This window comes from Falco biarmicus, chromosome 3 (assembly GCF_023638135.1).
Source record: "Falco biarmicus isolate bFalBia1 chromosome 3, bFalBia1.pri, whole genome shotgun sequence".
NCBI classification, from domain to species: domain Eukaryota; kingdom Metazoa; phylum Chordata; class Aves; order Falconiformes; family Falconidae; genus Falco; species Falco biarmicus.
Genome location: NC_079290.1, coordinates 118,332,629 through 118,359,716, shown reverse-complemented (window position 1 = coordinate 118,359,716; position 27,088 = coordinate 118,332,629). Strand labels below are relative to the sequence as shown.

At 61.1% G+C, this 27,088-nt stretch overlaps 1 protein-coding gene across 1 annotated transcript in view; it reads left to right on the top strand.

The window, feature by feature from the left end:
• The first annotated feature begins 17,280 nt into the window (after window positions 1-17,280).
• Window positions 17,281-27,088, top strand: part of COL8A2 (collagen type VIII alpha 2 chain) — a 31,379-nt gene continuing 21,571 nt past the window's right edge. Inside the window, exon 1 of the mRNA XM_056332438.1 lies at window positions 17,281-17,458. The gene's annotated coding sequence lies outside the window, so the exon portion shown is untranslated. The remainder of the gene's footprint in view (window positions 17,459-27,088) is intronic.

Below are 27,088 nucleotides of genomic sequence, written 5' to 3'. Positions count from 1 at the left end.
TGCGGCACAGCGGCTGAGCGGCATGAGCTCACCGCCCTGCCCGGGGCTGGCAGGGTGACGGCAGCACCACACCAAGAATGTCTGGCTGCTGGCACGTGAAAGCTGCCGCCAGAAGGAAACCTGCCCAATATTCAGCACACGGAGGGACCATGGCTGGGGGTGGGATTCGGGGGCTGATGGGCAGCGCTGGGAAACCAGACAGTCAATGTTTGTTTGAGGACTGGCTTTTTTTCTGCTCCGTGAATACCCCGTGCGTGTACATTAGCAGTGACTTGCTACCGCTGCGGAGGGAGCTGATACATGTTATCTGTGGCCATTCATAGCGGCAAAAAAAATCACCTTGGGAGGAATCCGTGCCCCCTCCCCATGGGGGCTGCTCCACGGCTGCCGTTGGTAGCGTGCAGGCGAGGAGTGGCAACTGCTGGCTCTCCAGGAGCAGGAATTCATGGCTCCCTTGCTTGTATAAATGGTGCAAATGCTCCCCAGGAGCCTGTGGTGCGAGGGAGCTGCCCGGCAGCGTGCCAGCAGGCACCCCCTGCTCCGGGGGGGCACCCTGCAGCCTTGCTCAGCGCCGGCCAGTGAGCACCCAGAGCTGTGCCCTGGCTGCTGCCAGCCCCGGGGATGGGGAAGTGGCAGCTTTTGCAGTAAAGTGGCTTTTTCTCTTTGGCTGGAGCTGGCGAACATCACGTGTCGCCTGCCTGGGCAGCAGCGGGAGCCAAGCCTGGCCAGCCAGGATGGCCCCAAACAGCCCCGACACGCACCCAGCTCCAGAGGCAGCGGCTGCCCCCCGGGACAGTGTCCCGGAGGCTCTGGTGGGAGGGAAGCCCCGTGTCCTTGCTGACATCGCAGCTAAAAGGGGGTTATTTTGCAACAGCAAGCTCACGCTGCGTCCTTTTCACTCCTTCAGCAAGCAAGAGAACGCGCTTACCCTTGCGGGGAGGGGGTCCCCAGCTCCCACTGCCAGCCCCCCGGGAATTAGAGTTGTGCAGTAATTTGCTGGGGCGACTGGGTCAAAACCAGCCCAGACCCTCTGGAAGAACAAAAAGCAAAAATTGCATTAAGTAAATTAAAACTGTCTACTACCAAGTAGCTCATTGTAGACAAGGGAGAATATGCAAAAAGCGCTGTTTGAAACCTACTAAATATTACCATGTGCTGTTTATAGGAAACAAATGGGGAAAGGCATGCTGCATCAATAAAAGCCTGAACATGGTTGGAGTTGGACTAAAGCCTTTCCACGGCTCTAGGTTATTGAATACCCTTCGCTTTCATGTAGTGCCAGGCCTGACCCCTGGACACATACCGCGAAGGGGAAAGTTGACTTGTGGGAATAATAGACATTCCTGGTGAACGATTTAACCTGGCAGGAAAAGAGGCAACTTTCAGCCTTTCCCATCTCTGTGTGATATTAGAGATGACAATAGCAACAAGTCAAGGCGGGGGGGTGCAGGACACAGGGCAGGAGAGCTGCTGGAGGGTGATGCTGCAGGAGGCTGGTGCACAGGGCAAGTCCCCCGCTGTGCCCGGCCCCTGCCAGCCCATGCTGGGGACCCGGCCAGCCTGACCGGCCACCCTGTGGTGGCAGCAGGTGGGCTCTGCATCGCCCAGCCCCCCAGGTCCCAGTCCCAGCACCACATCCCAGGCTCCCAGAGCACCACTTGCAGGGGCTTTAGTGGTGACAGTGCCTACGGAAGGGTGGAAGGAGCTTTTCCAGCCCTTGCCCTCCTCCAGCACAGTTTCCATCCACGGGCAAAGCAAGAGTTTGGCTGGTGTCCCGATGGTGCACACTGGTGGGAGCTGAAGTCCCGTGCATGACTTACTAGGGTCTAACTCGAGGATTTAGACCAGTTCACCCCTGCAGCGTGGGGACAACCTGGCTGCCACCCCCCAGCTCACCTGGGATTTGTTGCCTGCTTTGCTGCAGGCAGCCGGCGCAGGCTGTTCGGTGCTGCCCTGCTCTGACCACACAGTACAGGGTGGCGGAGCTGGTGACAAGCCCAGCCACACTCCACACCGCATCGTACTAACAGCATCCTCATCTCACCCTCACGCCAGCCTGGAGCCAGGCAGTCCCTTCACCCCTCGCCGGTGGGAAGGGGAGCTCCCAGCCCCGCTCCTGCCACATAAACCAGGGTGGGCAACAGCCCTGGGCACCATCCATTTGCAGGCCCACAGCCTGGCGCCTGCCGAAGGGGCAGGGATGGTGCCAGGAGAGGAGCCTGGATGGGACTGGGGAATCTCTCCGGGAGGGAAGTGTTTCCGGACTGGTGTCCTCATTGCCAGGGCATCTCCCACAGCTTTCAGCCAGATGTGCTTGGCCAGGGTGCCGGGCGCTCGCTGGGGCCGTGTGAAGGATGTTTCACCCATGAGGGCTTGTGCACCAGGGATGGCAGCTCCTCGACAAGGCTGGCATGGTGCTGGTGGCCCCGAGCAGCCAAGGTGCAGGCAGGGATGGGCTGGTACCATCTGCTCACAGCTCAACAAATGGCCCCCTTGAGCCCCACACATGTGGGATGCTGAGTCCCAGCCCCTCAGGGTGCTCCAACCCTGCAGCCCCAAGCACCCGCTGCGGTGGTGTGTTAAAAAACTGTTGGCTGCTGGCAGCACAGGGGCCAGGTGAGAGGATGCTCGGGGTGTCAGGTCCAGCCAGGCATGGATCCATCCCTGCCCCAGGGCTCCCAGCTCTGGCCAAGCACCTCCCAGCGCTTGGCACCATTCGGTACCAAATGATTGTGTTCTCTGCCTGATAACAGTCTGGGTACACGGATGCTTTTATAAACCCTCCCGGGCCCCCAGGCTGGCTGTGAAGCTCATCCAGCTGACCTGGGAAGCCCAGGCAACTTGCAAAATCCTTCCCCAAGGCACAGCCAGGCTGCAAAACCCCCTGCCCTGGCCCAAACATGGTTTCCAAATCTGGGAATGCCCGCTGGCAGCAGCATTGGGGCAGGGCAGCACTTTGGCGATGCTCCTTGGCACACACCCTCCTGCAGCATCCCTCGCCAGGGCCGAGGAAGAGGAGGACGTATCTGGAGTTCCCCTCCTCAGGCCAGAGGACACAAAAGCTGCCCCAGCAGCACTGCTCGGAGCTCTGCCACATTTTGGTGGCGTTTGGTATTTTGGGTGAAGGGAAAGAGGCTCCATTGTTCCTTTTTTATTGTTCTGCATTCCCTAAGCGGGACAGGCACCCTCCTCCCACGCTCTGCCTGGCTGCGGAGCTGATCCAGCCCTTTGAAAGTCAACACTGCAGCAAAGGCATCTGTTAAAGTGCTGGGTGAACGGAACCGTGGTGAGAAACATCCCTGCTCCCAGGCACAGACTGGCACCGGCAGCACATGCGGGGACGAGGGGCATCCAGGGTAGGGACCCTGTGTGGATCCTGATTCGCCTCCGTGTCCCCCTGCACCCGGTCGGGTCCATGTGCCCGAGCCACCGTGCGACCCGAGTCTCCGCATGCGGCTGTTTTGGCAGCAGCAGCTCGTGCCAAGCTGCCATGGGAAGGGACGGTGCTGAGCAACAGCGCGACAGAAACAGATTGACACCAGCTGAACCGCACCGCCGCTCCCGGTGCCGTGACCCAGCGAGGACACCAATGCTCTGCCGGCCGCGGGATGGTCTGGCTGCCCCACCACACCTCCCACCAGGCAGCCAGCCAAAGACCATCCTTTCTGCCTTTCTCCCTGCGGTTTCACTGCTCTCAGTTTCCCGTTCCGCTCCACACAACTAAACCCCAATAATTAAAACCACAACCGCTATTGTCCTGCCAGCAGCAGCACCGTTCCCCTCCGGAAGCTGTCCGGTGGCACGGGGACACGGTGCCGGGCTCCAGCCAAAATGGTGGAGTAGCACCCATGGGATGGGGTATGGCCCGAGCCATAAGCTTGCTGCCATCCCAGAAACGGAGGCACTGGGGAGAGCAGGGCAGAACCCCGCCGGCCTTTCTGTCTACAAAAGGTGCAAAATTTCCAAGGGGCGATTACCAAACACAGCCAGAACTCCAAGAGTCCGGCTCGGGTGGATGTGCCCGGAGGCGGCTCGGGAAGCTGCTGGTGTTGAGCAGCTTTGGCCTGTGACAAGCTGCAGGCCAGAAACGGACAGGCATTCTGCTGAGAAATGTTTGTTTTCTTTTAAAATAGTTTTAATTGTGGCTTCCAAGGGAGGGAGCTGCTGAAACACTCCGCGCTTCCCTGAGCTGCAGCAAACCGGGTTTTTGAAGGGCACCTAACCTGCCTGTGGTCCTGGGGCAGGACCCAGCTCACCCCACTGCGCTTGGGCTGACCTGGGCTTACAGACCCAATGCTGGAGCTCCAGGCAGCCCAGCCCCTGCTCAGCTGCCCCCCAAAAGCTGCTACTTTCTAAATTAAGTCTTTCCTGCAGCGTTCAAACCTGCAACGTCCCGTCCTGCAGCACTGCCTGGGGAGAGCGGCTCAGCTGCTGGTTCCTCCTCTCCTGCTTGTCTTGAGTCTGTTCATCCAGCGACCAGCCAGCCCCAGCCTCGCCAGGGTGTCGGCCAGCTGCAGGAGCCACCTCCTTGCCCTGCACATCTGGGCAGCAGCTGGGGGTGGGCATGTGCAGTGGCACGGTGCAGCCCTCGGGGTATCGCCTGGGCTGCTCCTAGGGATGGGCTGTGAGGGGCAGCCCTGGGGACCTGCTTCCCTCCTGCCTCCCCAGCCCCCCGGGATGGGTGCTGCCCCGCATGGGTGCCATCTCCCCCTTGCAAGGTTTGGGATGCTGAAGACCGCTCAGCTGCTGGCGCCGGGTCAGCGCATCACACAGGCACATGCTCAGCTTATCGCCCCTCCTCGAGTCCTGCTGCCTGTGGGTGACCTGTCCCCAGCCCTGCTGGGTTTGTTTTTAAAGCACTTGGTGCCAGCCCTGCCACCACCGGTACTGCAGCAGCACAGATGGTACCAACTGGGGGGCACTCAGGAGCCCCCCAGGGCAGCCTGTCCCTGATCCCATCCCACCAGGAGCAGGACCAAACCAGATGCCTGGATGGCTGGGAATGGGCTGCAGGCAAGGCTTCCAGTGGTTAACAGAGAAAGGAGCAAAATTATTTGAAAATTTAAACCCAATCCACTCCCTGAACGAAGCAAAGCCCCAGACTTTCATCTTAGCCCTGGGATCCCGTTGGCTTCTCCGTGCCCATCGCACGCGGGCAGCCGAGACTGAGAGCTCGCTTGAGGAAAGTGCTCACCAGAACAACAGCTTTTTCCAGCAAAAAAATATTGATATTATTTTAATTAGTGCTAGCAGTGACATCCAAGAGCTTGGAGAGAAGTTGCCAGGCACGGGGCCTGTGCTGGCTGTGGCTACCCTGCCCTAGGCTGCGGCTCCACAGCCCCATCCCACTGCCGGGCATGGAGCCCCCCACATGCCCCGGCTGGAGCCAGCACCTGCCCTGGGGCCAGTGTCGGCATCGTGGCCTCTTGCCCAAGCTCCCCAGCCGGGGCCGTTATTACTCCCCCAGGTCCCACGGCAGCGAGCCATTGCTGGGAAGGCGCTTGAGCAAGATGCCAGCAAGGAGCCGGAGGGGCAGCCCCCACAAAGGGGAGAAACCCAGCGGCTTCCTTGAGCACGGAGCACCAGAACAACCTGGTGGGACCTCTACTTGCCAGGTGCAGAGAAGTGAGCCGGGAGCAAAGAGGTGATGGGGCTGCCCTGGGCTCCTGCATCCCCTGAGGCTCCAGCAAATCCCTCGCCCTGCCCTCCTGCATCCCCCAGGCTCCAGCATCCCAGCTGAGTGGGCACGGGGAGCCCTGCTGTGGGTGCTGGCTGGCCGGGAGCCGGGGAGCAGAGCGTTAACCAGGGCAGCCGGGCCAGGGAGTGGAGCCCGAGGAATGAGGAAGCTGAGGAGCGGGTACCAGTAGTGGAAAGGGTTTGGCACAGGCTGTGGAAAATGGAGGCCTAGAGAAATGTGACAGCAGGCTGGACTGGCTGGGAGTACCACACAGGCGTATTTAAGCCTTCAAGCCTGCCATTGTTCTCCCCTAATTATTCCCACTCCCTGAGTATTACACCCCATAATTCAGGAAAGCTGAGTAATGGAAGAAACAACAGCAATTTTAATCTCTCAGTACCGGTGGTCTCCACCAAAAAAATGCTTTCAAGAGCTCTGCGGTTGCAACTTCCTCGGTTTGGTGGGCAGCAGAGGGGAGGGAGAGCACGGCCACTGGCCCACGGGTGCTTGGTTGAGACCAGAGGTGAGCAGGGACAGGACCAGGACCTTCCTCTGGGTGATGGGAGAGGAGCAGGAGGAACATGCCAGGCGCTGGGAGCATCCTGGCCAGGTACCACATGAGTCTGATGCTGGCAGCCAGGCTGGCTTTGGGGTGATGCTGGCTGGTGGGTGGGGGCAGCCCCTCACCCCCTGCACTGAGGGACCCCCATTGGCGTGGCTGCTGCTGTGGAGGACCAGAGCCAGGCAAGGCACCCACCCTGCCCCACCAGCACATTAGACCACAGAGAAGAGAACTGGGCATCAGCGTTTGCTCAAAACATGCTTTTCCTTAATGGGAATTGGCTTTCAGAGAAGGAAATTCTGATCTCCCGAGAAATGCTCTTGCTTTCTGACAAAAGCCACTGTGGGTTTGTTCCCCGAGGAGCAAGCTTTGGGTAAACATGTTCCCACTCCTACGAGGAATGAGACCAGGAGTGGAGCTGGCAGCACCCAGGTGCTCTGGAGGTGCCCACACGTGTGGGAGGGACCCCAGGCCCCAGCTCTGCCCTTGCCCTTCTGCCTGCTCCAGCACCCCTGGCCAGATCCAGGCACCTGCACCCTCCCACCAGCCCCACCCCACCATGGTGCTGAGCACCACGTAGAGCAGCAGGTTAAAACAAGCCTCCCAGCTAATTTAGCATCACTTGCCCCTGCATTCTCGGGGAGCAGGGAAGGGAGGATGGGCAGCAGCGCCCGTGGTAGGGCCAGAACACATGCACAAAACCCAACTGCTGCACCGGGAGGGAAGCAAAGCGCCATGTTCAGGGACTGGGCATCCCTTGGAAGCACCCTGAGGCCAGGCCACCCGCCAGCCTCCTGGGCACACACTGCTGGGGGCAGACGTCGCCCCGTCCATCCCTCCCTCCTCAGCTCGGAGCCACAGTAAAAGCACCAGAACAAGCCCAGGTCTGCCCTGTCCCAGCTTTCTGCAGACACAGCAGCTAACTGGTAATAAATTACACCGACAATTTTCCCTCCCATTTGAAGTTTCAGCAAGAGCAATGCTCAGGCCAGATAAACAGCAAACTAGCTCATGGAGCCAGGCAGCAACTTGCCATACCGAGGAGCCCATCACAGCCATGACAAGGATCATGCTGGGTGGGAGTGGAGGGGACGGAGCCAGTGGTTTCCAAGACAGTTTAGCATCACTTCTCAGCAGCCGATCTACGGTTTTGGCTATATGATGCTCAGCTCCCTGTTATGCTTAGCAAAGCTTTACTGGAGGTCACATCCTTGCACTCGGTACAAAGCAAGGTGATGGCTCTGCCACAGCATCCCTCAGGGCCACCACGGTCACCCTGCAGCCACCCATTGGGGTTAACCCTAGTGACACACAGCTCTACCTGCCACATCCCCTTGGCATTCCCCAAAGGCCCCCAAGGTCCTTCAGCATCTCAGGCAAGGTGGGACATGGGATGGGGTGGCCCGAAGGTGGCCATGCCGGCAGCAGCAGGGCGCGCTGCCTCTGTGTGGTCTGCAGCCATCTGGATGTACTTACAGCAATACTGCAGCAATTGCTAAAAGATCAAAAATCTTCAGGCCAACCTTGATTCCCATTGCATTTTTTGCATTTTTGAGGACTCAAGTCTAAAACCTGACAGCGGGGAGGGGTGTTGCCTGCACAGCCCAGAAGTGCTTGGCATGGTACTGCCAGACTCCAGGAGTGATGGCTGGGCTCCCCTGGCACTGTTGCAAGACCCCACAGGGTCGGGGGGAGCAACCCTGAGGAAATGCTCTGTTGGGCCCTTTGTCTGTACCCAGCACACGGAGCCAGCCCTGCTTCTGCTGGCTGAGACCCTCCGCACCCCTGGGGCTCCTGCTCGCAGCAACAGGAGGGGGCATTCCAGGTCTCCCCATCCCTGGGGCCAGGGAAGATGCCAAGAAGCAATCAACACCCACGCCTGCTCCCAGGCATGCCCCTGCTTCTGTCCAGTCGCACCTCCCCTCCCAGGGCTTCTCATCCCCTTTGAAGCTCAGCTGGGGGAAACGCATCGCAGCCCGGCTGGGAGGAGGTTATCCCCGATGGAGGTGAAGTGATGCTGATTTACCGGCCACAGGCCACCTCCCTCTGCACCGGTGAGGGCCAAGGTTTGGACACCAGGTCTTCAGGTGCCCCACAGCACAGCTGGAACCTGCCCGGGCTGTGCCCAGCCCCAGCCCCACGAGCCACTTGTTCACACACACACACACACACACACTGTGTCCCACGTGGGTCTGACTCACCCTGGCCCAAAGTTTCCAGTTGCCCCAGTCCCTCCCAGCCCCTCTCAGCAAAGGGAGGTCACGGTGAACATGCCCAGGAGCCACCATCAGCACTTGCCTGTGTCCATGGGGTGCATCCAGCGCTAAGGCTGAGGGCTGCAGCTGCCACATCCCTGTATTCACCCTGGGAAGAGGAAAGGACACAAGTCAGGGTGCTGGTTTCCAAAGGACATTGCACCCATAACAGCAGAAGGTCATTAGCTACTCACATCAATTGAGCCAGGCACATCCTGAGCAGGTAGCCGAGCCCCAGCTGGCACGGGCACACTGCTCGGGGCAGCCTATGCCCGAACAAGCCGGCAGGCTCTCGGCTTTGTTATTTTAAGAGCGGATCAAGGAAGGAGACTCTTCACCCCACAATTTCCCCCACCTGGCCCTAAGTGTCTGCCCCAAAGTCTCCGTGTTGATTTTGGGCTGGGATAAAAGTTGAGCTATGCTGGCTGCTGAGCTGCCCCACGCCAGGCTGGCGCTGGGAAGGTCACCCATGTGCGTGAACTGGGTGGGAGGTGCTACACGGCCACAACTGGGGCGTCTGAGGTCAGGCAGCACTAGACTTTACCCCTCCTTGGGCACAGCTCCCTGCAAGGGAGGGTCCTCAGCTCCTGCCCCACGCTGTGCTGTGGGCAAACCAGTTGAACACCCACACCTGGGACCCCAGTTAGTCCTTGTCAGCAGCCTGGTACCCAGCTGTGGTCTCCACCTGAATGCCTCCCAGGACAGCCCCCATCCCAGCTCCATCAGGGCTGCTCCCCAGGCAGCTGGGCCTTACCAGCCCACACGTCACTCCCCACCCCGGCGCTGGCAGGCTGCGCTCTGGCCACCTCCCCACACGCCACCAGGCACACAGAGCCAAGGCTGCAGCAGGGCAGGCAGCCACAGGACCGCTCCTGCTGACGCACAAGTTGTGGCCTCATACCCCTGCAAGGAGATGGGCCCCTGATGGTTTTCCAGCAGGTTGGCACCCTTGCCACTGGCAGAGCCAGCCACAGTAGCCACCCAGCCCTGCCTGCCCAGTAAAGCCTGGGGGCTGCTCCCACCCTGGCCACCAGCACTGAGCTGGGCTAGAAGGCAGCATCATGAAAACCCTGCGCAGAAAGAAGCAAAGAAGCTCCCAGCAGCCCCAAGAGATTACCCCCCCCCCCCCCCCCAGCAGCAACTACATTTCTCTCCTTACCCAGAGAGAACAAACAAAACCCAACTCTGGGCTGGGCTTTTGGCCCCTTATATATGACATGTGCAGACAGCCCTCACCTGGGGGGCTCTCAGCCCCAGCTGTGATCATCCTGTCACCTGGCTGGGGCTGGCCCTGCCTGCACCCTGCCCTGGTCCCCCGTCACCGGGCACACTGCCCCGCACCGACACCGTCTTCATGCACTGGACATAGGAGAGGGAGATGTTCTTCCTGGGCATGGAAAGGTTTAAACCTCCTGGGGTTACATTCCCAGTCTGATCTCCCAGCAGCAGCCAGTCCAGCACTGGGGGACTGGGGCACCGCAGCACCATGGCGCTGAGCTGCGGGTCTGGCTGCTCCCATGCTGGGAGAGCCAGACATGCTCTGGGCAGCCGGAGCAGCCGTGCTGGCGTGTGCTGAGCCACATGGGACTCCTCGGCACACCAGGCATGGCGAAGGTGCCAGGCACGCCAAAGCTGCCAGCCCCAGCACCCGGAGATGCTGGCACTGACCTCCACACATCCTCACGGCCCTGGCATGCTCACCCTGCACAAAAGCTGCTCAGAGAGGTGGCAGCCCCAGTAATTAGCCATTAGCTCGGTCCCCATGGCTGGGGTGGCGGTGGGGACAAGGGGGAGGCAGTCTGCCGCTCCGCTGCCAGTCCCTGCCCGCGCTGACTGAATGGTTCAGTCATTAACAGGAGTGGGGCTCGTTTGGCTTTTCCCTCGCGCCGCCTGGAAAGGGGCCACTTACTGTTTTACAACTAAAATAACAAATTATTTCATAGAGGGCTGGAGCTGCTGGGAGCGCTCGGGCTGGCCGCGGTGCGGTGCTGGGGCACAGGCTCCCACGCCCCCTCCCCAGCGCTGGCACAAGCCGAGGTCCTGGGACACCAGAGCGGTGCCCACGTGGAGCACACGGTTCCCACTGGCATGGGCAAAGGGGGCACTGGTGATGGAGGAGGAAGGAGAGCACGAGGGCAAGGGCTGACACGTCCCCACGGTTGCCTGTCCTTGTTGACGCTCACCCTGCCATGGGGACCCCAACCCGTGGTGATGCCTGGGACCCCCCCAGCCCCTCAGTGACCCTCTGGTGGGGGTGTGTGGGGCAGGCTCTGTGCAGGGCTGGGGGCTGCGGCAGCCTTGGCCCCAGCACACCCGGCTGGCGTCTGCACCCTGCAGCCCTGCCCTGTGGCTCTGGGCATCAGTGATGCCACATCCCGAGCACTCTGTTTCCTTTGGGAAAGGGTGGCTGTGCTGTGCCCCAGCTTCCTCTCCCAGGGAATGCGATGGGAACCAGCGTGGGCCCCCGCTCCCCTGCCCTGCCTTCCGGAGCTGCTCACGCACTGTCTGGCCTCACAGCCGGCTCTCCGGGTGCCACAGGACACAGCGTCGTGCTGGTGCCCATTGAGCAGAGCCCCCGCGCCACCTCCCCAGGGCAACCTGCTGACAGCCCCAACAATAAGGCGGCTGATAAAAATCATAAAGCGACAAGTGCACTTCCCCAGGCCGTGTTCCCGAGTGCCCAACCTGGTGCTGCGGGTGGGTGGGGACCAGGGGGAGCGGAGCCAGGGGGTGCCAGGAGCCTGGAGCCCACCAGGACCTGGGCTTTGTGTCTCTGCTCCACCAGCCGGACCTCCTCGGAGAATGACCCCCATAAAATGAAGCAGCAGCTGTTTGGTGGATAGTAAAACATATATTTTTTTTTCTCTTTTACAACTAGTTTACTGCGTAAACGTTTCAGCAGCACAGCAGAGCACTGGGAGCAGCAAACCTCTTGCGCTGCTGCATGCTCCAGGCAGGTCAGCGGACCCCCGGGGCAACTCCCAGTCAGGCTGCAGGACCCTGTCCTCACCCCATGGGATGGGCCCCCAGCACCATGGGAGCAGCGTGCAGATGGCAGCACGCAGCCTGCTCACTGGTACAGGAATGCCATGGGGAAGAGGGATCCAGACTGGGAGGGTGATGGCAGCCGGGCGTTTGCTGTTGATGGCTCCACTCCGAGCCACCCTCTTCCAGGGACAGCTGGGTGCTGCAGGGTCACTCTGGCCCCGGGATGGAGCAACCCCTGGGACCCAGGCACTGTTCACCTGCTGGCTCAGGAGGCAGATTTACTAGCTCATAGCCAGGGGTGTTTATGGTGGGCTGGAATGCGCTCCCCCAGCACGTGATGAATTTACAACGTGCCAATGAGTGGATTTATTCCTGCCCCACTGTCAGTGACTTAATCACAGCAGCCACCGGAAGGCTGAGGCGCAGGGCAGGGAGAGGTGCCTGGAGAGGACCGTGGCAGGGGGGCACATGGGGCACGAGGCACCACAGGAACGGTGCCTACCAGCCCCATTGCCTTGAGCCATGGCGAGTTCCACGGCTGCCCTCCAGCACTCTTGCCAAGCTGCTGTCTCGGGGCGCTGGTTTGGGTTGGGGGAAGCCAGGAGAGGAGCACATCTTCCAGCTGATTTCACACTTGCAAACGCTGCCATTCCCCAGGGAGCCACATTATGCCACCTCCCCACCTGCCCCGATAAGGACACGGAGCCTGATGTGCCAGGGCACCCACCAGCAGGACTGTCCTCGCTGCAGCTCACGGTTGCTGTCTGGGGACTGCGGCCACGGGCGAGGAGTGCAGTGCTGCGATGCCTCTCCCAGAAGGCAGCTGAGAATTATTGTGTTCAGGAAAAACAGCCCAGGGGGTCATTCACCGGGAATCTCCCTGGTTTGCTCCCCCAGCACTGCTGCAGGGGCCACAGGCGGGTTTCCCTGTCACCACCAGCTGCCATCACAGTGGGCAAGGGACGAGAGCACCGGGTCCAGCCCGTGCAGCAGATGCTGCCGCTGTCTGTGTGAACACCGCATCCCTGGGCCCACGCTGAGCTATTTCAAGCAAGACCCCGTGGCAGCGTTTGGGCATCTGTTTTGCATTTGCTGTGTTTAATGGTGACGTGGGTCACTTCACCCCTCGCTCCCATCCCAACGCCTCGGCAAGGGAGGCACTGCCCCGCGCCGGCTGCCTGTATGGGTCGGGGTACGGCCGAGCCCTCAGGCACACCTCGCTGCCAGCACTGGGGCCACGTCCCTCCTCTCCCTGCCAGCCCCATGGCAGCACAGGGCTAGACATCTCTTGCTCCTACTCTTGCTCCAGCTCCTGCTTCCACTCACTAACAGTGGCCAGTAGCCTTCCTCTTCCTACCCTTCCTCCTCCTGCCCCCCTAAACTGCAGCAGCGTTTCCCCTGAGCTCCACTCCAGGCTCTGCTACCTCTGCCCACTGGCTCAGGGCAAGCATTTGCCTGGGAAGGGCCAGCAGCCTCCAGGGCTGCCATAGGGACAGGTTTAACCTTCAGCTCCTCCGCAACTTTCAGCTCGATGTGCCATCTCCAAACAGAGGTCTCAAGGCCACCAGCTCCCACCTGGGCTGGCTCTCGGCAGAAAAGGGAGCCATGGAAATGTTAGGTGAGTGCAGTTTTTCCATGCATGTGTATATAGGAGCGGAGTCAGCTGCCAAAGTAAATACAACCCTTCCCTTTCCAAAAATGTCCTCCAGGAATTGTAAAGGATCCTGGAGCAAGAATTCTGTCTCAGATCCTTTATGCTTTCTATCGGGGAAGTGTATAAAGCCACTTCTTTTTAGCTCTAGCAAAGTCAACGTGCTGAGAGTGGTTTTTTTATGACATGTACCAAAGGCGCTGGGAGCTGGAGCCATGGCCATGTGTACCCCGGGCAGGGCTTACGCAGAAAAACAATCCCAGTAAAGAGCTTTATAGCCACCGAGGAATGTGGAACCTCCACCAGCCCGGCCGAAGCTTGCAAAGCTAATTGCTTTGGGATTTACTCTTTGGGGGGGTCAAGTCTCCATGGTTGCTGCCTCAGAGGGTCCCAGCTGCCCTTGCGGTTCATTAGGATGCTGAACAGGGAACTAGAGATGCTTTTAGGAGGCTGCAGCGGTTGTGGGGTAAGGGAAGGAGCCATGCGGTTCCCAGCTGCAGCCCTGCCTTCTCCCGTTACAGCCGAGGACCCTTCCCGCCACAGCAGGGTCGTGCTAGGAGCTGGTGATGGCAGCGATGGCCACGGTGTCCCCACGGCTGCTGTGGATGCAGAGCCAAGTGCTGTCCCCACACCCCGTGGGACTGTTCCCTGCAAGCCAACCCGCTAGGACACGTCCCCAGCCCAGGCTGAACCGCCGGGGCAGAAATGCAGGGGATGCGTTCAGAGGCCAACGCGTCCTGGTGTCCCCCGGTGCAAAGGCTGCATTGGCCGATCGCAGCTGCTGCTTGAACCGGCACCTCGTGATGTGCCGACAGAGCCGCTCCGGGGTGCTGTGCCCACGGCCGCCGCAGCCGCTACCCCAGGCCCCGGCTGGCCAGCATGTTTTCTTTACTGATCTTTCCTTGCTCATTTAAGTGACTTTGGAAAATGGGATTTTGGCTCTTAAATCGTTCAGGGGCTTTTGAAAATTTGACTCTAAATACTTTCCGAAGTGCATTTGTATGAAGTAATTCTCTCCAACCTCCCACAGTGGTAGTCAGATTGCATTTAATCCATCACTGAATGTTCCCGAAGGCTGGGATCTGGCACCATGCTCCACACGGAGCTGCAACTCACCCTGCACTGCATCGGCACCGCTACTCACTGCCCAGCATCCTCCCGCTCGGGGCACCTCTCACCTGCTTGTCACCCACTGCCTGCAAAGCCGAGGCGATGCACCCTGGCCCCCCAGCCCTGCCCGCGGCGCAGCCTGGCGCAGCAGTGCCAGCAAGCCGAGCCAGCACGGCAGCACACCCAGCACGCGCAGCCGGCAGGGCTCAGGCTCTCCTGCCATGGGGACACAGCAGTGCGCAGCCACTGGCACGCCAGGGCTCTGCTCAGCAGAAGCGTTGCAGGCCCCCGGCTGCCAGCCCAGCCCCTGGCCCCCTCCCACCCCCACGGCAAATTTTCCTGCTGAGCACCAAGGCTGGTTTTCAGAGCACAATTATCCATCTTGTGGAAACATGGAAACGATATTCCAATGCACGGGGCTGATTTGATTATGTCCGTGACCCACTGAAATTAAGTTAAGGCATTTTTCAGCCCTAGATTGAATTATTTCTTCCCCTCTTTTTCGTTCCTCCTGTGTGGAGCAACAGGATGGCTGGGACAGGGCTTTGGGGGGACAGTGAACATGGGACCCCATGGGCAGCCCCTGGGTGCAGCAGTGCCCGTGCACACCGGCCTCAGTGCACTCGTGGGCTCGCTCACGGCCACTGGCAGGGCCAGCTCCATGCTGGTTTTCAAGGCATCGTCTCTCACCCCCCTGGGAGGCCGGGGCCACCACGGAGCCCTGGCACAGCAGGCGAGCGTGGAGCTGCCAGAGGTTAGAGGCAGCAGAGCTGCTAAATCCCGTGCTAAGCCCGGCTTCCCTCTCCCGCTGGGAGGAGAGCCTTCAGCAGCAGCTCGGCACAGCCAGCACCCGGCCCCGTGCTGCCGTGCCTGGGCTGAGCCCTGTGCCGGGGTGACCCGTGCCCAGGGACGAGCTGTGGCCAGGGCAGCAGCTGCAGACGCGTGTGCCCTCGCAGGCATGCTCGTCCCTGGTGCTCCACGTGCATGGTTTGGCATGGCACCATGGGGACACCGCTGAGCGCGAAGCGAGCACTCCCGGTGCTCCGGCACAGCTGGGCAGAGGGAAGGAGCGGGTGCGTGGCCGGGCACAGCCGGGCAGCTGCGCTGGCACAGCCAGGGCGGCACGGCCGCAGCCCAGGCTCCATCCTGGCGAAGAGGCAGGCGCGGGGGCCTCGGAGGAGCGAGCGGCGTGGGGGTGATGACAGGCGGGAGAGGCCAGCGCGGAGCGAGGCTGCAGCCGATGGTTCGCTCTGTGGGACAGAGGAATGTCTGTGCTGGCTGATGAGTCTGCGTGCGGAGGAAATGCTTTGCCACTGAGAGCTCCGCTGAAACAAGGCTGGTCCGTTTCTGCAGGAGCGTGCCGTGCCGTGCTGTGCCGTGCCGTGCCGGTGGAGCCCCTTCCATGCTCCAGCACTGGCGGGACAAAGGCGAGGGCAGGAGAGCTGGCACTGCCAGGGCATGGCAGCTGTGGGGCTGAGGTGGCAGCAGAGCAGTTTCTGCCACGTGCCATCCTGCTGGGGCCGCGGTCCCTGAGCAGCAGGTGATGAGGTGCATGGGTCAGCCGGGCTCAGCTGTGGCCAGGAGCAGCCTTGAGGCTGCTCTGAGCTGCTCACCATGGCGGGCGGCAGGGCCCAGCTGCGGGGGACCCCCGGCCCTGCCTGCTCGGGGCGCGGAGGGGACCCCAGCCCCAGCCCTGCCTGCTCAGGGCACAGAGCGGACCCCAGGCCTGACTGCTTGGGGCACAGAGGGGACCCCAGCCCAGCCTGCTCGGGGTGCAGAGGGGACCCCAGCCCTGCCCTGCCTTCTCGAGGGGACCCCAGCCTTGTCCACCCACACGGGCCAGAGCACATCAGCATTCCTGGGAGCAGGGTCCAGCGCCACGGCGGCCGCTCGCAGAGGGAAGGCATTGAGGGGGGATTAGCCGTCTGATGCCCGCCCCCCCCCTCCCTTGCTCAGGCGCTTAATACAGAAAACAAACACCCTTGTGCGCCCCAGCGGCCTCCATCCAGACGGGCTTTCTCCTTGCTCGTTGCCTGAGCAACCCTAATCTGCCTCCTGGGGCACCCCGGGGCCCTGCACCCCCCGGCCCGTGCACCCCAGCATCTTGGGCAGTGCTGGCGGTGTCCCGGCTGTGCCTGGCACGCGGCTGCCAGCGGGACACCAGGACCCCTCGCCACGGGCACGGGCAGCACATGGTGGTGGGGAAAGGCGGGATGGGGGGGCTGCAGGCACCCCGCTCCCACGGGATCGGTGCAGCTCTGTCCCGCTGCAGGATTTGCAGCTGTGCCGAACCAAGGGGCACAGGGGCTGGCTGCACTGGCACCACACTTCCCTACTTTTCCACTCAGGGCAGCAGGATTTTGGAGGTGATGAAGTCTCCCCACCACAGCAAAGCAGGAGCAGCTCCGGGGCCCCATGCTCACAATGGGAACGGGCGGTGGGTTTGGGGGAGCGTGGGAGCGAGCTGCTCCAGCCCTGGGCTGAGAAGGGGGAAGAGGGTTGAACCCCAACCCGCCGGGTGCCAGAGCAGTGGTGGAGGCTGGCAGCACCCGGCTCTGGGCACTTTGCAAGCCAAGCGGGGCTCTTTTCCCACCACCGTGGCTGGGATTACTGTCATCAGCATCCCCAGGGCACTGGGTACCCACCGAGGGCAGGTGGGTGCTGGGGTGTGCCGTGCCCCTGTGGGGAGGGGGCCCAGGGCCCCCTGACCCCACCCCACCGGCGGGTCGGGGGGGCCGCGCTTTTAGTCAGTTATTTTGCGCGCAGCCTGCCCCTGCGACGGAGCGGCGGGGAAGCGCTGCGGGGCTGGGACCGCCGGCGGGGGTGGGGGAGAAAAAAGGGGGGGCAAAAAAAAAAAAAAGGAGGGAAAAGGAAGGAATCGCAACAGCCAGCCCAGCCCGGCCCGGCCCCGCGCTGCGCTCCGCACCTCCAGCCCCGCGCCGCATCCCCCCGCGGCGCCCGGCGCAGCCCCGCTCCGCCCCGGCCCGCCGAGCTCCGCACCGCACCGGCCCGGCCCGCCGAGCTCCGCACCGCCCCGCCCCGGCCCGCAGAGCTCCGCACCGCACCGGCCCGGCCCGCAGAGCTCCGCACCGCCCCGCACCGCCCCGCCGAGCCGGCTCCGCCCCCGCGGGGGGGCCCGGCCCGGCCCGGCCCGGCCCGTCTCGGCCGCTGCCGCCGGCGCCAGCCCGTGCCCGCCCGCGCCGCGCTCCGCCGAGGTAAGGCTGCGGCTCCGGCTCCGGCTCCGGCTCTCCCCCGGCTCCCCCCGCACCCCCGTGCTCACCTGGGCTCCCCGCTCGGCCGCGGGAACTCTCGGATCTCTCGGTCACGAGTCCCCGGGACTAATTGCTTTTCCCCATGCGGGGGGAATACCGCAAGGACGCTTCCAAGCGCCTCGTCCCAGCCTGCATGCTCCCCTTCCTCGCTTTTCCCTTCTGCCATCCCTCCTTCCCCATCGCGTCCCTCTCCCAGCCAACCCTCCCCCCAGGCTTTGCCGTGTCCAGCCGTGTCCTACCGTCCAGCCCGTGCTTCCCGCTGTTAGGAAATGTTTGGGAGAACAGAAGTGGTCTGGGGGAAGCGCCCGTGACCTTTGGGATGGCCGTGGCTGGCACATCCCGCTGCCCCGCCGGGACGCGGTCCCTTCCCGCATCTGCAAACATCTGCACCCAGCGGGTACCGGGGCAGGTCACAGTGGCTCCTTCTACAAACACCTTGGGAAGTACAAGGTGCTTATTTTATTTGGGATTTTTTAAGAGTGCTGCTGTTAATTGGCTCCTGATCTACCAGGTTCCCTGGCTTCGCACATCCCCAATCAGCCAGGAACGATTTCCCCTGTACGGTAGCCCCAGGCGAGGCAATAACCTACTGGAGATATTTTCTCATCTATGGGCAGCTTTGCTATAAGGAACATGTTTAATAAATCATAAGGCCGGTGAATTCCTGGGATTTTTATTGCTTCTGTAAAAATGCAGTTTTGATCCGTCTGCGAGGGACACTGGGAAACAAAGCTGCTCCTTTCAGAGCCGGATCCTACGAATTTAGGGCACTGAGCTGGTGGTGAGGCTGGCGAGGGGAGCCCCCCTGGGCAGGGGCAGTGGGCAGTGGGAGTTGGGGGCTCCCGGGGCTGTGCCGGGCCTGGCTCGGGGATTCTGCCTCTGCCACCTGAGGCACCGGGCACTGACCGGGAGCCGGGAGCCCCGGTGGAGCTGGGGCGGCGATGCCCAGGGAGGCATCACAGCCGGCAGCCCAGCAGGGCTGCCCTGCACTTCTAGTTACATTTTTCCTCCTCGCCCTGTTGCCCAAGGGGAAAAGAAGCAGCAAACCCCCAAACTGCTAAAAACTGGGGCAGATCCTTGCAGGAATTGCCTGGTTCCCGTCAGCCCAGCTGACCCAATCCCCCCTGGCAACGGGGCAGGGGGCTGCCCTGGTGTGTTTGGGCAGAGGAATGGAAATCCAGGCTTTTTCTGTGTTTGCTTCTTCCAAGATGAAAAATGGGGTTTGGGGTGGGAGCTGAGCCTGGATGTGAGAGGCACATGGAGAAGTGAACCAGGGAGCTGTCAGGAGCTCCTCGGGATTTGGGAAAACAGGGGTGCTGTGGCCAGCGGAGGTGGTTATGGGGTGAAGTGGGTGGTGGAGGGTGCCCAGCTCTTGCCCAAGCTGTGCTGGCACGAATGAGCAGCTCGGTGTGCCCTTGGCCACTGAGTCACCCAGCCGAGGCAGCACGTCGTTGATGGGGTTTGCCCCCATCTCCTGCCATGCCTTTGTTTTAGGCTGTGCGGAGCCCAGCCGCAACAGCAGAGGCGGGGAGGGAGCATTTCTTTGTACAGGGAAGCATTTAAATTCTTTACAGTGATTCATATATTCCATTCATATGAAACACAGTCCTGCGGAGTGTGAATGGGGACTGCTGGGGGATTTTTTTAAGGCAATAAGCCCTAGAAGTGTCAAAAGTTATTCACACCTTGGTGAAATCAAGGATATTTCTGTCCGTGGCTCTTGGCAGGGGCTCAGCACAGTTCTCCTTGTGTTGGGTTTTCAGTTTCCCACTTGGATACGGCGCGGGGGGAGCGCGGGGGCAGCCCTCTTGCTCCCACTGCCCCGGCTGGAAGCCCTTCTCGGTGCTCTCTCACCCCCGGGGGGCCTGGCACAGGCCCTGGCCAGGGATCGCGGGGCAGCCCCCAGCACTCAGCCCCACAGGGGTTTGGACCCTGGTGGATCATGTCCCCAGCAAGCTCCCAGGGCTGGAAAGCAGCCGCGTCCCGCTGAGCTGTGGCTGGGTGGGATGCTGCCCCTTGCGTTTCACCACGTGTGGGGTGGTCGCCAAGGCTGTGACCAAAGCTACAGGCAGGCTATCCTGCTCGGGGCAGAGCCCTGCTCCATCTGCCCCCTGTCATGGGGTACATGAGCCCGCCGAGCGAGGGCACAGGCTGTGCCAGCATTCCAGCCTTGCAGGAGCTGCAGGCAGGCTTCAGGCACCCAGCGGGAGCGGGTGCCACTCAGGCGGCTGCTCCGCCACTGTTGTACCCCTTTTTGCGTCAAGAAACCCCTTCCCCTCCTGTCCTTTTGTGGGGTGCTACCCTGGGGCAGCTGGGCTGGGACCGTGGTGGGAGGCTCCAGGGTCAGGCATGGCCCTGGGGGCACTGACCTGCTCTGGGGGGGCGGCCAGGTCCCCGTTGGGGAGCGTTATTTTTGAGCGGGGAAAGCAAGCGAGTGGTTGGGGGCCGAGAGGTGCGGGGGCATTGCCCCGCTGCCAGGATGCGCCCCAGGTGTGGGGCCAGCACTCGTGGGGGCTCTCGCCTCCGCCAGCCACTCCAGGGTACTTTGAGCCACTGTAAATCCTCTCCGAAGGAACTGGGAAGACAGTTTTATGGCTGCTGGGGAGGAAGATTAGCAGGGTGTTGTTTTCAGAGCTGATCCATCACGGGATGCAGGCGCTGCGTGGTGCATCCGAGCGCTTGGCTGCTGGCGGGCGGTGCAGCCTTCCCTGTGAAGGTTGAGATAAAAACGCCTGGTTTTAATGTTCTGCAGGGAGGCTCTTGGGATCTGCTCTTGGGATCTGTGATGTGAGTGTCAAAACCGCCTCCGTGGGCCCTGGGCCCCACACCCGTGCAGCAGCCGGGCTCCTCGTGAGCGGGGGGAATGGTGGATCGAGGGGATTTGGGTAATGGCACCTGCAAAAGGCATTAACCCCGGTGGCGAGGGCGTGCGGGGCCAGTCCCTTCCCGTCCTCACACACTCCCTCTGTCATTCTCTCCTATTTCGGCTTGTCTGCAGCATGGGAAGGAGCAGAGTTTCCATTGCCCTGCGCTGAAGAAAATGTCTGTGACAATAAAAGCTAATAGGGAGGCGGAGGGATAAAAAGACACCGAATTGCATTTGTCTTCCCCCTGTTTCTCCCTCTCAGCCCTTTCCCATCAGCTCCATTGGGCACGCACTGGGTTCCGAGCCTCCCCGCTCTCCCATGCGCTCAGTCACTGGCTAATTAGAGAGGCTAGTTAACTGCCTTAACAAAGGTGGAGAGGCGCATGGACTCCTGCCCACTCCCTCCACACGCAGGGGCTTCCCTGTGCTGGATGTTGTGGGGAGAGGGGCTGGGTGCTGCTGGAGGCCGGGCTGTGTCCTGCAGCAATCCCACGGGAGCGGGTGAAGCTGGCAGCGATGCCCCACGCCGCCGCTGGCTCTCCTGGGCTCTCCCCTCCTGGTCAGGGCTCAGCTGCATGTTGCTTCCTGTGCATGGCGATTTGGACACCAGCACAGACATAATAAACTGCTTTTTCTTTTCCCCTTGTCACCGGAGCCGTCCCTGAGTCACATATCTGGCTGCTCTGGCTGCAGAACCCTGGGCATGGGCTGTGAACGCGCAGGGCTCTCCAGGCTGGCTGGCAGCACACCGGGGAAGCATCTGTGTGGGGGTCAGGGGGGCACAGGGGCTGCCGTGGCCAGCGGGATGCTCCTCTCTGCTCTGCAGAGCCTGGCTCACCCACGGGCATCACTCCACTGCTCCCAAGGAGCTGCAGGAGCCGGACCCTTCACCAGAGCCACCTTCTGCCCCGTAGCCCCGCGTCCTCGCAGGAGCATCCCACCAGGGACCCCATGGTTCCTGCTGGCTGCTGCCTCCCTGCAGAGCTCCTGAGCTTGGCTGGGGTGCTGCAGGTGGGAGATAGGGGCTAACAAAAATGAGGTGGGAGAAAAAATAGCCGCAGGTGGCTACGTGAGTGTTTCTGCCGTAGCCTCAGCCTGTTAGCTGCAGAATGGCCCCTGGCCCCGGTGTCAGCCGAGTTCACGGAGCGAAGCGGCAGATCACAGGCAGAAACTGCAGCCAAAATCTGCAGAGCAGCCGGGTCTCGTCTCCACGACCTTCCCTGGGGCCAAGCCCGTCCTGCTGGCCCATCTGGAGATGTTTGTCCTCAGAGGCTCTTCCAGGCGCCTCTGTCCAGGACAGGGCTTGGCAAGGAGCAGCCAGGGAAGGAGACAATGACCTTGATGTCCACCTGCTGTGGATGCAGAGAGGCGGTGGCGAGGGCTTTCCCAGCTTCAGTATTTTGCACCAAAACCCCTAAGTCCCTATTTCATACATTGAAGTGCAGTGCTCCCAACACAAGCTCTACCTTCACCGGGCAGGATGCGGCCCCAGGAATTCCCCCAAATCAGGAAACTTCTGCAAACCTGAACAGCCCAGCAAGGCTGGACTGCTGGGACCTCACAGCGCTGCCTGTGCCTGCCCCACAGATCTCTCTGGCTGTCGCCGAGAGCCTCTTTATTGTTCTTGCAGAGGGTTTTGTTTCACTGCTGCCTTCCAAGTTCCCAGGGATCTAAATTCTAAAGGAGGGTCTTGTAAAGAGCCCCATCCAGATGGATGAGATGATATTGCCTGTATCAGATGAGATCTATCCCCTGTCTTTATCTACTGACAATGCAGCAGTGGGAGCAAACAAGGATACAGCCTTTCTTCAGAGGCACATTAACCAAATAAGAGCCTTCTCTTTGTTTTGTACCGAAACCCAAGACCCTGCGGCCAGACCACCTCGTGTAGCTGCCATCCCTGCAGCCACACGAGGATTTACCCCTTTCCCTGCTCAGTCCCCTGTGCCCAAGTTGCAGACAGGGCAGGGCAGATGGGTCCTGCCCGTTGCATTGCCAGGCTGTAACCCTCCCTGCACCCGCTGTCGGGGCTCTCTCCATGCCCCCCCGCCCCGGGCCAGGCAGGTCTCCGCGCTGCTGCAGGGATGGAGCAGCACTCGGGGCTCCAAGGGCAGAGATGCAAACCTGACGCGTGCAAAAGGCGAAAGTTGCTTTGGATGTGCCCTGTTTTTAAGGGAAAGCTGAGCCTGTTCAGCCAAGGATCGGGGCTGTCCAGAGCAGCCGAGTCCGCTCCGTGCACAAGGCTTGCAGTGATGCTTACACCCTGCGGCCAATTCACCTGCTTTCAGATTTCATTACAAGTCCTAAAATTCAGCCCAGGTTTGTTTTAAGAAGTTACCAGAGGCTGAGAGAGCCTGGGACTGATTTATGGCTTCCCATCAAAATCATGTGGTTTTACCACGAAACTTGGAAGCTCTGGCTGCATTTTTTCTTTGGAGATTTTGGCTTTGCTCCAGGTTCGGCTCTGAGGGGTGAGAGTGTGAATCCAGGGTGTGCATCAGGGCTGGAGCATTCCGGTGCTGCCAGTGAAATGGAGGAGATCTAGATCGTTGCAAAGAGAATATTTAATGTCAGGACAACACAGCCATCTTTTTCAGGGAAGCACCGATAAGGCGACGGAAGGCTTGGCGCGGAGGGGAGCTGCAACAGTTCCTTTACTTTCAGTGTAGCTTTAATTTCAACACTTGCCACTTATCGCCCTCGCATCCTGCTCACGGTTTAGCAGCTCGGTGTCAGCAGCTGGGAGCAGCATCCCCACCGCGCCTGCGTGCCCAGCGAGGCTGTCAGGTCCCGCTGCTCCCCTCAGAGCCCTGCTCCCGGACCCGCAGGGCGAGCTGCTGGTGCCCACCAGGGTTAAATATGTGGGCTTTTGCCAGAGAAGCATATTTTCAGCCTCAAACATGTATTGTCAGTGACTGCAGAAAGGTATTTCTCAGCTGCTCCAGTGTCCTGTAAGCCAGCCAGCCAGCGGAGAGAAACAAGCCTACTTTTATTGCTATTTCTTCATATTTCCTGATATTGCCAGTCTGGCACTCACAACCCACGGGCAGATCCCAGAGGTCCTGGGTTTGGATTACAGCGGCGATACTTTTGTCTTTTCTTTGCCTTTAATTTCAGATGCTTTGGGCCCCGAAGAGGTCAGGCTGATACCTGCCCACTGCAGCTGGGTGGGCAGAGACCACAGTCCCCCAGGGTGAGCAGCGCAGGCACGGAGAGCAGACCCCAAACCAGCCACGGCCTGGCATCTTGGGCACAGCTGGGGCTGGGGCATCCCCCTGGCCATGGTGGCACGGGGGGCCCGGTGTCTGCTGTTTGCCCGTGGACCTCTGAGGGTCCCGCTGGGGGAGTCTCAGCTGCTAGCTCTTGGGCAGTGCCTGAACAGATGAAAATAGCGCTTTGTGTTACGTAAAGAACGAGGTCAGGGTGGCTGTGAGCTGCTCTGCCTGCAGCGAGCACCGTGTCCCGCCGAGCATCCCCTGGCGCAGGGGCCAGCGGGACAGCAGAGTCGCTTCAGGGCTCGGGTGGCTTTGTGGTTTTAATTTAGTGGCTTTTTAAAGTAAAGATGAAAGGGAGAGCCAGGCAGCGTTGCATGAGTTCCCCTGTCTGCTTCCAGAGGAAGCTGGTGGGGCTGCGCCGAGCACCAGCGGCTCCGTGCCCGCTTCCCGAACCTCCTCTTGCTCCTTCCCACCGCCAGCACAGAAAAGTCCATGCCGCAAGTGGACCTTGTCCATGCCAAACACTGCACCGTGCCGCGCCACGCTGGCTGGGAAGTGCCAGCTCATGTGTCACGGCCCCAGCGTGAGATGCTCAGGTGTCCGGCACCGCTCCTCCGGCCAGGCTGCGTTTGATGCTGCTCGGCACGTCCACTGATGCTTTTTTCCATTACGTGTTCTCCCATAGCTGTTTGTTAAAGACCACGTGTGATGTTATTGCTGAACATAAACTATGAGCTAGGACGAGACCCCAGAGCTCCTTCCGAGCAGTTATAAGCAGAGCTATACAATGAGTTTGTAATTATTTTACACCAAGACCGATATTTTCCTCCCCCCAGGGCAAGGCCAATAGAGCGAACAAGAGCAGACCCGTGCCAAACCGTGCCCAGGCAGCGCTTTTATGAAATCTTGGGTTTGTAAGAATTAATTTCATTTAAAACATTCTTTTCGTTTTTCATAAAGCACAGCAAATCCACGGTACTTACAGCAGGAATGCAGTGAGAGCGCTGCCGGGCAGGCAGCGAATTACCCACGGCAGATGAGCCGTGACGGCAGGGTCGCCTGTGGTCCGGCTCACCCTGGGCATCCAGCTGGGAAGCAGGGAGATGCCGGGGTGACTGTCTTGGAGGCAGCGGCGCTGGGGGCTCCGGCAGCTCCCCCCGGTCCTGCACTCCCAGGGGATGTGGGAGGTCAGGCGGATGCCAGCGTGGCCGTTTCCCAGCCCAGTGCCTGCATGTCGCGGGGCCGTGGCATCCTGCACGGGCGGGATGGGGCATCCCAAATCGTCTGTTTGAGTCCCCTGGCTGGTGGCGGCTGGTCCAGGGATGAAACCTGGCCTGAAGCACAAGCAGACTTGCTCAGGTGACAGAGTGCAAATAATTCAAGTGAGTTTTGGGGCTGGGGGGTGCCTGACCAGTGCTGGGGGCTGGAGCGGTGCTCCGGGATGGGGGCTCCTGCCCTGCACGTGAAGGTGTGAAGGCCGGGGCTGGGAGAGGAGCGAGCCTCTGTCCATCTCATTGCGGGGCTGCTGGAGGCATGGCAGAGGGCACCTGCCCCACGGCAAGACCCCTGCGCGGCGGGCTGCTGGCGGGCCCTTGGCACGGGGTGGGGTTTGCTCCCTGCAGTCCAGTCCCAGCTGGAGGAACAGGCCCCCAGATCCCATTATTCTGGAGTGCAGCCTGACTGGAGAGGGGTATAACTGCTCCCTTCAGCCATTTCCCCCTGCTGCAGCCTCCCAGGACAGGACCCAGGTGGGTGTCTCATGTAATGTGCCCTCTCAGGGTGCAGATGGGCACTTGCAACCTTGGGTGTGCTTCCCCGGCGACCTCGGGGGTCCCCGCGGGGGTCCGGCTGCGAGTGCAGGCGTGGGACATGCCCATGGGAGTTACAGCCCAGAGGCAGCCGATGTGTCCATCTGGCTGGCCCTGCTGCTGGCTGGATCGCTCCCTGCCGCGCTCACCGGCGCTTCCAGAGAGGCTCCTTTGCTATAAATCCCAGCCTCCCACCTGGCTGGTGGGCTCTGAGCCTGCTGGAGAGCTGATAGTGGTGAACGAGAGGAGGATTAGAAGGTTTAGCAGGTGTCAAGCCTCATCTTTCATCCTGCTTGCAGGGAAGTCCGTGGCTCGCTCTTCCCCGCTCCCGTGCAAGCCCCGCTGGAGCCGGGGCTGCCCTTTGCGTTCGTGCTCGCTGCTGTCCTGGAGGGAACAGGAGATGGGGTTTGCAATAGTGCAGGGTGAGCCGGCAGCCCCCCGGGCTGCAGCAAGGGGTCTGCACTGTGCGCAGAGCCCTCCGGGCACCGGCCAGCTTTGAGCGGTATGTTTTTGCTGGTTTTTACTGGCTAGATGAAGCTCTTGAGAACGAGAGGTCAGCAGCGTTCCGGCACAGTGTGGCATGGCACAGCCAAACAGCCAAGGCCGGTGGGATGCCCCGGGTGCGGCGAGCCGGGCGATGGAGTTTGCCAGCCGCGGTATCGGGTTGAGCCACGTCGCTCCGCGGTTTGCTGGGGAGAGCGTGAGAGCGCAGGGCTGGGCGCGCTGTTTATTTTGGTTAAATTGAGTTTTCTCCGGGAGATTGGGGGGCGCGGGGGGCCTCCAGACAAGGGGCTTTTGTGAGCCAGGCTGCAAGCTGATCCCCTTTTGTGGTTTTGCTTTTTTGGATGATACAATTTGTTATTCCAAGAACTACCCAGCAAATGGACCCCATTAGCTGAGTTCCCGAGGTGGCTGGAGCCGGCGCTCATGGTGCCTTTGTCTGCACCCACCTCGATCCCGATGGGAGCTGATGGGGCTGCGTTACAGCAGCACCTTTGCCCGCAGACAGTGCCTGGGGGAGATGGGGGGCCGGGAGCTGCCGTCCCTCCCTGCAGGCTGTGGAGCCGCAGCTGTGCTGACGGAGCATCTTACGGGATTAGCCTGGGCTGGGAAGTTGAGTGGGACAAGCGGAAAGTACCGGGTTTGTTGAATTCTTCGGCACACTCATGTCCCTGGCGGCATGTTGACAATAACCCAATTGTTGCCGCACTGCTGGGAACCAGAGCCAGTGCTGGAGCCCATCCATGGGGCAGCCCTTTTGCCCCCTCGGATGGGGCTGGACCCTCACACTCGGCAGGAGCTGTGGGAGTTTGCATCCCTCTCTGCCCTTGCCACAAGGGCTCTGGCCCCAGCCCCAGCTGGTATTTAAGGTTTTTCCCCTGCAGCACCCCTGGGGAGCACACTGTCCATGAGCGGGGCCGACCGTCCCAGTGAGTGCGTTGGGAGCAGGGTGGGAAGCAGAGGGGCAGCCGCAGCATCAGGGTCTCACAGCAACAGCAGGTGCCCGCAGCGGCTCTGCAGACCCCAAGCAGGACATGGGCACTTCTGTGCCACAGCCGCACATCCCTGGCACTGAGCGGCAGCCCTGGCGCTGGGGGCAGCACACAGGGTCCCGCCGGCAGCCCCCCACGCGTGCCCAGGCTGCCGCGGGTCCGGGCAGATGGCATGGCAGCCTTGTGCTGTG